At 47.6% G+C, this 10,954-nt stretch overlaps 1 pseudogene; it reads right to left on the minus strand.

Moving 5' to 3' along the window:
* Positions 1–2,534: 2,534 nt before the first annotated feature.
* Positions 2,535–3,504, minus strand: LOC125686187 (olfactory receptor 14A16-like; annotated as a pseudogene).
* Positions 3,505–10,954: the final 7,450 nt, after the last annotated feature.

A 10,954-nucleotide genomic window follows, 5' to 3' on the forward strand; every position in this document is an offset into this window, starting at 1 on the left:
TCCACCTCTGTAGCAGATAAATTTTACATACCCTTCCTCTGAGGACTGACCTGATGGTCATTTCACACTGTTCCTTTTTAACTTCCATAGTCTGGTGGGACATTTTCCCAATGTGATGGGTTTCACCACCTGTACTTGAGTCTTTCAGGCAGAGCTTGACACTGATGACCCAAAATGGTTCATGGATGTTTGTGTTCATTGAGAAGAAATCAGAGTTTCTTGGCTTCCCAGTGGCCATCACAGCACTGGGTCACCCCCAGGGATCCACTGACTTGCCTGGGGAGCATTGAGTGTACTGGGTTGAGCTGCAACTACAGGGACGAAGACAACTATAGGCAGAGTACTGCCCTGAGATCCTCTTCCCAAGTTCCATCTGCAGCTTCCAGAGGGCTCTGCTCTCCTGCAGGTCCTCTCGGAAAGCTGCCTGTCCAAGACAGGACATCTGGGACCTCTGGAGATGGCATGGGATGCTTGTGATCACACAGTGGAGTTTTGCTCCTTATCATTTATCCTTCAATTAATATCTGTTTTCTATTAATATTTATCATTTCCTATCTACCTATGTAAAGTACTTATTCTTTTGGGGAGGTGAACCATACTGGTGAGATATGGCTCAGGAGTGTGTTCTGTTGTTGGGGAAACTGTGTCGTGCTTTACTGTTGTTTGTTTTAAAGTAGGAAGCAACAACCTGTGCCTGTGTGCAGACAGTTCTGTAAGGAAAGCAGGTAAAGGAATGGGGTAAAGGAACTGTACCATCCAGCTGCAGACTTCAGTGAAGAATTCTGGTGTAGGGAAAAGTGATGCAAGTGCCAGGTGGCATGCAGCAGACACGTCAGGCCTGGGGAGGTGAGCAGTCAGGTTGTCTGTACTGTGTGAGACCTCAAGCAATTGCTTCTGCCTATGCAGATTTCCTTAGGAGACTCTCTGGATCAACATCCATTTGAAATCTCCTTCCTTTACTACATTATGAAACCTCTCCAACTTCTAGGACATTATGGAACTGATATGGCTCATTGCAGATTTCTGTACTACAGAGAGACCCATGGTACATTTGATGCTGGGTCTATGAACCTCAGGTACTGAGGGGAGAAAGTTAATTGGATTGAAAAGTTGAAGTATCTTGGAGTACTGTGGCCCACTAAGGGACATCACCAGCACAGCCTCCCTTGGACTTGTTAGAGCCGGTAATTGGAGGCAATGATTACAGTTATGTAAGGCATTGTGCTGAGAAATCTCTTGGTTTGCCTGATGAAGGAGAAGGGCCAAGGCCTGACATCCAGACACTGGACAGGAGATTCACCGTATCTGCGGGAATGAGCTCAGGGCTCGTCCTGGGGTTGGTGTGGTGGGGCAGATTGTACTCCATGTGAAGGACAACAGTGTGACACCTGCCAGCCTCTGCACAGGGATGCAAGGCAGCAGTGAGGCCCCATTACCATAAGCATAATAAATCTCCTCACAAAGAATAAGCAAGGGGACAAAAACCTTACTGATGTTGCAGCCCTCCATCCTCACCAGCACCCACTGCCTTCTCCTCTGCAGGCTTTCCTATGCTGTTCCAGCCCAGCCCATTTCCCTGTGGTCTGCAGACACCCACCTCTCCTCTGCACCCTGCTCTGACCCTGGCACTGCAATCATTTCACTGATGTCTCTCAGGCCTCTCTGAATGGCCCTTGAAACACAGAGGCATGGAGTGATCCCTCAGCATGGTCCCACATCATAACACTTCCAGTGACATTTCTTCCTCCTCAGGCCCAGTCTCTGGCTTTCAAGCTGCACTGTGAGGGAGCGTTTTTCTCCCTTGGCACATTTCTGCTACCAACTCCATCGTGTTGGAAATCATTTCCTCATGGAAACACCACCCATCAGCTTTCTTGTGCCATTGAGAAGAAAGAACCTCACCATCATCTTCCAAGGCACCTGCCAGCTTCATGGACAGACACTTTCAAGTCATGTCCCTCCTGCTATCCAGTTGGTACTCACACAGATGAGCCATCACAATCCCTTACACAAACCTCCTTCTTGCTCTATGGGCCCTACCAGGTGCTCAGGCAGAGAGGATCCCACAGTCAACATGTCAACCTGGCACTTTCTGTTGGCCTCTCAGGGACACTGCAGATGTGATCCTGTATGCACAGACCCCAGCCAGGAGCCAAGGGATGGCCCGTCAGCTATTGCAGGCTGAAGTCACCACACAGTTGGATTAACAGCCGTATGCTTCCTGCTGGATTGTGGGTTTGTGAGAACAACTGACCCAACAGCTCCAGAAATGCCTCACAGGAAAGAAGACAGACAAAGTCACTGCATGCCCTTTGTTTTGATAAGGTTCACAGGGAGCCTGGTTCCTCATGTACAGTGTGTCTGGGTTACACTACATAGGTACAAGCTGGATAGGAATGGATAGGCATAATGAAGATTCAGTGAAAAAGTTTAGAATACATAAAACACAAAATAAAACATTCAGTAAATAACACTTAACAAATGAATACATAAACAAAAAAAAAAAAGACAGCGTGATTATGTTAAAATCTGAATTACAAGTCACGTATAGAAATAGATGGGCAGTTCATTGTTTTCAAAACACATTTGGCCATTAGTTTCCACAGAGAATTCCTCAGCTCCTTATTCCTCATGCTGTAGATAAGGGGGTTCATTACCGGAGGTACCACTGAGTACAGAAATGACACCACCAGGTCCAGGGATGGGGAAGAGATGGAGTGGGGCTTGAGGTAAGCAACCATGGCAGTGCTGAGAAACAGGGAAACCACAGCCAGGTGAGGGAGGCACGTGGAGAAGGCTTTGTGCCATCCCTGCTCAGAGGGCATCCTCAGCACAGCCCTGAAGATCTGCACATAGGAGAAAAGCATGAAAGCAAAACACCCAAAACAAAGAACTATACTAGCCACTAATAAGCCTAATTTCCATAACAAGGCCCAGTTTCGAACAGGAGAGCTTGAGGATCTGGGGGATTTCACAGAAGAACTGATCCACAGCATTGCCTTGGCACAGTGATTGAGAAAATGTGTTGGCAGTGTGCAGCAGAGAATAGAGAGCCCCAGTGCCCCAGGCAGCTGCTGCCATGCTGGCACAAGCTCTAATGCTTAAAAGGGTTTCATAGTACAGGGGCTTGCAGATGGCAATGTAGCGGTCATAGGACATGATGGTGAGAAGGAAATATTCTGCTGATAACAGGAACAAAAAGAAAAAGACCTGTGCAGCACATCCAGCGTAGGAGATGTGCCTGGTGTCCCAGAGGGCATTGGCCATGGCTTTGGGGAGAGTGGTGGAGATGCAGCCCAGGTCGAGGAGGGCGAGGTTGAGGAGGAAGAAGTACATGGGGGTGTGCAGGCGGTGGTGGCAGGCTACGGCTGTGCTGATGAGGCCGTTGCCCAGGAGGGCAGCCAGGTAGATGCCCAGCAAGAGCCAGAAGTGCAGGAGCTGCAGCTGCCGCGTGTCTGCCAATGCCAGGAGGAGGAACTGGCTGATGGAGCTGCTGTTGGGCATCTGCAGTTCCTGGGCTTGGAGTCCTGTTCAGAGTGCAGAAGATAATCTCAAGTCAAGACCATTCTCAGGGACACTTCTGCTACACTGTAACAGTTTTTCTTTCTCTTAGGAAAATGTTCAGCTAGCATCATAACTTGAATTTAATTTCCTGAGCTTCACCATCCCCTAAGAACTAGAAGCTTAAGGAGTTCCTACTTTCCTCTCATTTCCTAATCATATCCCAGCCTCATGGATCTTTTCCTTTTATGAGCAATTTCCTTGTTTCATATCTTTCCTTAGTCTGCACTCAGAGTGCGCATCCCTACCTCTGTGCACTTAAATTTGTTTCAGAGAAATCTGCCTGTTTGCAGGATAAGTGCATTCTTCATGTCTGCAGAAAATGACGATAATTTCAGCTGGTGCTGTCCTTTGGGAGAGGAGAGGCTGAAAGCACTTGAGGAGATACGACGGCACATTGAGAAAGGTACAATTCAGGATTTGCAGAAATGTATTCATATTTCACAGCTCCTTTCAGATTTCTACTCCCAGAACTTCCCCCATCCCTTGCAAGCTCCCTGTGTCCCAGGAGCCTGGCCCAGCTCAGCAGCAGGGGATGAGATTTCTTTCTCTCCCTGCAGATCTCCATGGCCATCCTGAGCTGACAGCTCCTGCAAGGCAGCAAGATAATCAGTGCAGAACGTACTTCAAAGTCAGCTCTATTCAGCAACACATCCAGAGGATTCCAAAAGCACAGTCATTCATACTGAATGATGTTTGATGTTTGATTACAGAAGCAAATGCCAAATTTGGAAACCTTGGCTAAAGACCCATAACAATAAAAACAACACACAGAGAAGAACAGGGAGAGTTTGACTTCCCCTTTCAAGGCAGCAAATCATTTGAGACAGTGCAGAATCATTTAGGTTGGAGTGGACTTTAATGATCACCTCGTTCCAAGTCTCCAGCCATAGGTAGGGTGTCCAGCCACCAGATCAGGCAGCCCAGAATCCCATCCATCCTGACCTTGAGTGCCTCCAGGGATGGGGCACACAGAACATTGTGCGACCTGTTCCACTACCTTTGACTAGAAGTTTTCTTCCTAAAAGGTGAACTAAATCTCCCCTCTTTAAACACACAAACACTCAGTGATGCCCAAGGTGCCTGGGGTGATCCCAGCTGTGTGCTGGTGCTTGTAAGCTGTGGTGGAAAATCTGTGAGACAGACACCTCCTTCCTAAGCATCAGCTGAGGGCCAGAAGGGAGGCATTCTTGGCCATCCTAAATGCCACCACAGCCCTGTGCTTAGGGCACACACTGTGCCTTTTTCTCCTGTCCCCATGGAGCATGTGGTGTTATTCTGCTGACCAAATGGATGAGCTCACAGCAGAAGAGCCAGATCTTCTTCTGTGCTCCACCTGTGACATACTCTGGAGTTCAAGGCATTACAAAGCTATGACACATCTACATTCTTTCACTGATGACACCTTAGTGTGCTCTGTGCTCTCACTTGAATGGCATCAGAAGTCTAGGGTTATGACAGTTCCTAGACAGTTGACAGGAAAATGGCAAATCTTAAAGAAGAGGACGAAAGTGGACATTGGCAATTACAGAGCTGTCATTCTCACTTCAAAGACTGGTAAACTTAAGGAGAAAATGGTGCGAGGAGTTACTGAGAAACACCTGAAGGACAATTCTGTCATTGGTCACAGGCAATGCTAGATCACAAAGGTCCTGTTTAACTTAATGGCCCTTTATGACAACATCACTCATTGAGTTGACCAAGGGAAGCCAGTTATCCTTTAGGAGGTATCCTTTAGGATTTCAGGAGAGCCTTTGATACTATTTCTCACAGTATCCTCCTGGGCCGAACATCCTGCATACGGCTACACAGAAACATAATGTGATGGGTGAGCAGTTGGCGAATGGGTCAGACCAAAGAATTACAGTAAATGGGGTTCCATCAGTCTGATGGATGGTCACCAACAGGGTTCCCCAGGCCTCCCTTTTAGAGCCAATTCTCTGTAATGTTTTAATCACTGACTTGCATGCAGGACTAGAAGTTGTTTTGAGCAAGTTTGCTGATGTTACCAGATTGGATGGAGCTGTTGCCTCCATTGAGGTTGGAGAGGACTTGTAGAGTGTTGTGGACAAGTTAGAGAACTGGGTAAGCACCAACCACATGAAGTGTAAAAAGAACAAGTGCCTGATTCTGCATCTGGTAGGGGAAACCTTGGACACAGACACTCAATGGTTATGGGACATTGGAGAGCAGTCCCACTGCAAGGGATTGGGGGTCCTGGTCAACATGAAATTGAACGTGAGTCAGCAGTGTGCCCAGGCAGCCAGCAAGGCCAACTGTCCCCTGGGATGCACTGAGCATGGTATTGCCATGTGGGTGAGGGAAGGGATTGTCCTGATCTGCTCTGCACTGCTGCAGCCTCACCTGGAGCACTGGGTGCACTTCTGGGCATTTCAGAACATAAATGATGTAAAATTATTAGGGCCTGCCCAAAGGAGAGCACTAGAACTGAGAGATCTGAAGTTCAAAGTTTCATTGGGGTTGACTGCTTGTTCAGATTGGGATATTCTCACATCCCACATCCTGGGATGAGACACACTGCCCACACGGGACTTGGGCCTCACGGCATCCTTGCACCCCATGCAGAGTCTGGCAGCTGCTGTCCCCTGCTTTTTCATTTGACATCACACAAACCTCCATCCCACTGCCCCAGGAAGGAAAGGCCCTGAGCCAGCATGAGGGACAGGATCTCCCTGCCAAGGCTCTGGGGATCAGGGCTTGGCCTTTCTGCTTCACAAGACAAAGGAGGCTTTTCTCAGCATCACAGCCACCGTCCCAGTGCCTTGGTTTGCCTGCAATCATGGCTTCCAATTCTCTGCTCTATCAAGTCCCTGGGGAAGCTTGCTTGTGAATGGCCCTCAGTGGGGCCCATTAATACTCCAAGAAACTTCACTGTTCCTTCTGACTTTGTCTTCTTGAGCACTTTGTGCAATCTTCTCTCTGTACTGGAGATTGATGGATTCAGCAGCAAATGCCCCCTGGAGCCCATTACAATCTAAATAGTCCTCTTGTTCTTTGTCACTTCCATTCATCTTCTTTAGGTGTTCAGAACTTGTACAGCTCACTGGAGAGGTATCTGGACAGAGCTTAGAGAGGAAGAGTCCAATGGGCTTTTAAGATTTCCATTTATTTATTTACTTATTTTTCAGTTTAAACAAGAATCTAAGACAGCACTTGGCATGTGATAATGACCCAGGATGTCCCCTAATGAGCTTTGCCCTGTCACTGTGTGGACAGATGTCCTCCTCAACTTCCCCACCCCATTTCTACTCACATTGGCCCCATGCGACTTGCAGCACTTTTCCTCCCACGTAGCATGATATCATTCCTGGATTTCAGGAAAGCCCCTGATGCTGTCCCCCACAACATTCTCATGGAGAAGCTGGCTGCCCACTGTTTGGATGGGCGCATGCTCAACTTGTGAAACACTGGCTGGATGGCTGGGCCCAAAGATTTCTGGTCAGTGGAGTTCAATCCAGTTGGCTGCCGGTCACAATCCGTGTCTCTCAGGGCTCAGTTCTGGGACCAATTCTATTTAACATCTTGATTAATGATCTTGATGAGGGGATTGTGTGCACCCTCAGTTAATCTGCAGACAACACCAAGTCAGGAGGGAGTGTTGATCTGCTTGAGGGGAGAAGGGCACTGCAGAGGGACCTGGATTGATGGGCCAAAGCAAACTTTGATTTCAATTGGGCCAAGTGTCAGGTCCTGCATTTTGGTCACAACAACCCCAGGCAACCCTACAGGCTTGGGGAGGAGTGGCTGGAAAGCTGACACAGCTTGCAGGAACAGAATGCTGCTCTTGAGAAGGGAAGATGTGGGCTGCAAGTCAGACACTGGGGTATTGATGTGCGGAATCAAACTGTAACCCAAGTAAGATTGCAAGATAGATCCACCTAAATTGCACACCATCTGGAAAAATGGTGCTACAGATATAGGCCAAACTCATGCATAATCAATAGTTTTCCCGAAATTCGGATCCATATTCATTACACCTCCAAGAGTTCATTAGCTTTCAGGCCCTCCCCTCTTGTGCGTGTGTAGTGGGTCATGGGATGAAGATTTTTTGTCTTCCTCACAAAGGCTTCTGACCTTTCTCATTGTAAACTTCTGACCTTTCAGGGGGGGCTTCCCCCCAAACTGGTTTCTTCTAGCCCTGTGGACATCTCATCACCTCCCTGCCAAATGTCCTCGGGTGCTCTCAAACCTTATCAGTATGGCCTTCATCCCCCTCACTGTCCCAGACCCAGCATCTGCCATCCCTCATTTTCTAACAAGCTCTACATTCTTACTGCTATAAACTATCTCTAACTCTCCCCCTTCCCCCTCCTTATTCTCAGCCGTTCTGAAGCCTTCTTGCCTTTTCAATTTCACTTGGGGCCCTTCTCACCTTTCACCCGCAGATACAAAGGCGGCCACCAGGGGGCGCAGCGACCCAGGAGCATGGTGAGCAGGATGGGCTCCGCACGGTGGGGTCTTGTTTGCTGTGGGGTCTCGTTAAATATTTACCAGGGGTGACTTCTTGACATTTCTACGTCTTGAGTGAACACAAACCTCCAGGGAGGAATGCACTGCAAAATCCCTGCCGTGACAGTTCCCTGAGCAAGGTGACCTGCAGCCGTATCTGTCAGTAAAACCAGGGGAGCCTGGTAAGCTGACTGTAAGGAAAAATATCTGTATTTTGTGGAGTTTGCGTGCTTTGCAGACTATGTTTGTCACTGGCAGTCCCGAAGAATCTGCAGCCGGTTGCCTTAATAAACTGCAGTGCTCCCTAACCCAGCCATGAGTTCTCATTGCGTTGACTTGACTTGCAGAACCAAACTCTGTAGCCACAAAGCAGTTATAGGAGCAGGGACATTCGTTGCAGCGGTGCACAGCCAATGCAAGGGGGGATCCTCCTGCCTACCTCACATACCGGGAAGCAGAAGCGTTACATGTTTGTAAGCCAAGCCCATACATATTCAATAGATTTCCTGGAAGCCATCTACATATTCATTATCTTTTTTGGAATTCATTTCCACAACGCCCCCCGACTGGTGCATGTGTTGTGTGTAGTGAGGGTCTCCGCTGGCGGCTTTTGGCCCAGTTTGCAGCAGAAAATTGATTCTTGCTGATGAGGTCTCAGCGCTTCCTCATGCCTGTTCCTCTTTCTGTTATTTGTGGAGATGAGAGTTGGCCGTGGAGAGCCTTAAGCAATGGGTAAAATTAGATTAGAGCTTATCTTTCCTGCTGAGGTTTGCAGAAGGCTTTAGTGAGCCTTAAGCAACAGGTAAAATTTAACCTCCTTCCATCAATGTGTGGTCGTGACAGCCCATCCTACAACCCTAGAAACCCAGAATCCTAGAAACCTTAGAAACTTACAGCTCTAGAGACCTAAAACTTGAACATAGAATCCTCTAATCCTATAAATCCTAGAAACATAGAATTCTATAAACTCAAGAAACCTAGAATCCCAGCATCATGGAATCTTAGAAACCTGATACCTAGCATTCAAGAAACCTAAATCCTGGAAACATAGAATCCTATACTTCTTTAATCCAAGAAACCTGGAATCCTGTTATTATAGAAATCTAGAAATCTAAGAAAGCTGTAATCCTACCATCCTACAAACCTAAGAAGAGTAAAATCCCAGAATCCTACAGAGCAAGAATCCCACGTGCTTATATTCCTACACTCCTACAATTCTAGAATTCCAGAAGTGTAGAATCCTAGAAACATCGAATCCTATAAAAGTAGAAACCTAAAACCCCAGTATCATGCTAGAATGTGAATGTCCCAGAATCTCGGAATCATCCAGGTTGGAGAAGACCTCTGAGGTCATCGAGGCCAACCAAGGACGTGCCGTGCCATGGAAGTCCCACACCTGCTGCCCAGCAGCACAGGCTCAGGGCCTGGCAGGTGACACAGCACAGATCTGGTGACAGGTCACAGATAGGGGTGACTCAGATGGTGCTGAGTTAACAGCTGGATGCCCTGAGAGCTCATTTCTAACCTAAGTGATGCCATGGTGCCATGATGGGGAGATCGCTGCAGGGGGAGATCACAGCCTGAGAACTCTGACCTCATCACATTTTACTTGTTCAGCGTTCTATTGTTACAGAAGTCTGAGTATTTCTTTTTGGATGTCATCAGACCAGCCAAGGGGTTTTCCTGAGGAGAACCTTTAATGTGAAACTGCTATCAAGTGCCATCCACCTGCTTTGTGTTTATCACAAGAACAGCCTGTTCCTCACCTCAGTCAATATTCCTCAGTGATGGCAGCACGGACAATTCATTGGTTCTTTCCAAAAGAACTCCAGAGTAGGAAAAATGCCACGTTGCATTTAAATATAGTGGATAAGGCAGCACTGATAAGCTCTGACAAGTACTGCGCAGAGCAGAATCAGCCCAAAGGAAGCTCTTCCAGCTGGCTGCTCTCTGGGCAATTCCCAAAGCAAACACTGAAATGCTCTTTCCAGAGATAACCCACAACAGCTCTCTTATTTGTGGGAAATGCCCCGTGAAGCTGTGACCAGCTGGCTATTCTGTCAAATGGAACACTTCAAATTGCCACATCACCTTTCCTTGAAGAATCCTTGAGTTGTTTGCCATTAATCAGTGCTCTATTATTTCTTTCCTTTTGTCTGGATAAAACAAGCTTCACTTTATCCAGGAGGCTGTATCACGACAGGAACGAAACCCATAGGACACCTTTGTTCTGCTGAAGCTCAGGCACACAGCCTGGTGACTTCAGAACCTAATGCCAATTTTGACCCCCATCCTTGGATTCCCTGCCTGTGTGTCCGAATGACCAACTGTCCTCATGGACAGAGGCAGCACTACTGCTGTGTCACATATGCAGTACAGATTTCTGGACGTAACGTGGTGACTTCTGATGTTGGCTATTTAAGAGAGCAGAAAATACATGGCACATCTCCTGACATGACCTTAGGGGTCTCGTCCCTCCTAAATGATTCCATGATTCTGTAATTCTATGGTGCTGTGATTCTGTGGTTCTGATTCCATGGCTCATTGATTCTACGAGTCTGTGACTTCAGGTATTCCACGATTCTGAGATTCCATGATTCCAGAAGTTGTGGTCTTTGTGTTTGGCAGCAGTAGATAAAGAGGAAACCTGTCTGCCATAGCCCAGGTCTGTTATTCATTCCTGACCTCCTCCATGATCACAAAGGCACTGAGTGGACATTGCCAGCCTCCCTGTGTCTATGTGTCCCCATCACCCACCTGTCGCCACTGCCCATCTATGCACTTCCAGTTCCCTACCAACAAACAGTTCCCATTTGGCTTCACATCCCCATTTCCCCATATCTCCATGGTGCCTCCATATTGCCATGATATACTCATGTTCCCATGATGTCCCCATATCCCCATGACGCTCCTATATCTTCAT

The sequence above is a fragment of the Lagopus muta genome, chromosome 32 (genome assembly GCF_023343835.1).
Source record: "Lagopus muta isolate bLagMut1 chromosome 32, bLagMut1 primary, whole genome shotgun sequence".
NCBI lineage: Eukaryota > Metazoa > Chordata > Aves > Galliformes > Phasianidae > Lagopus > Lagopus muta.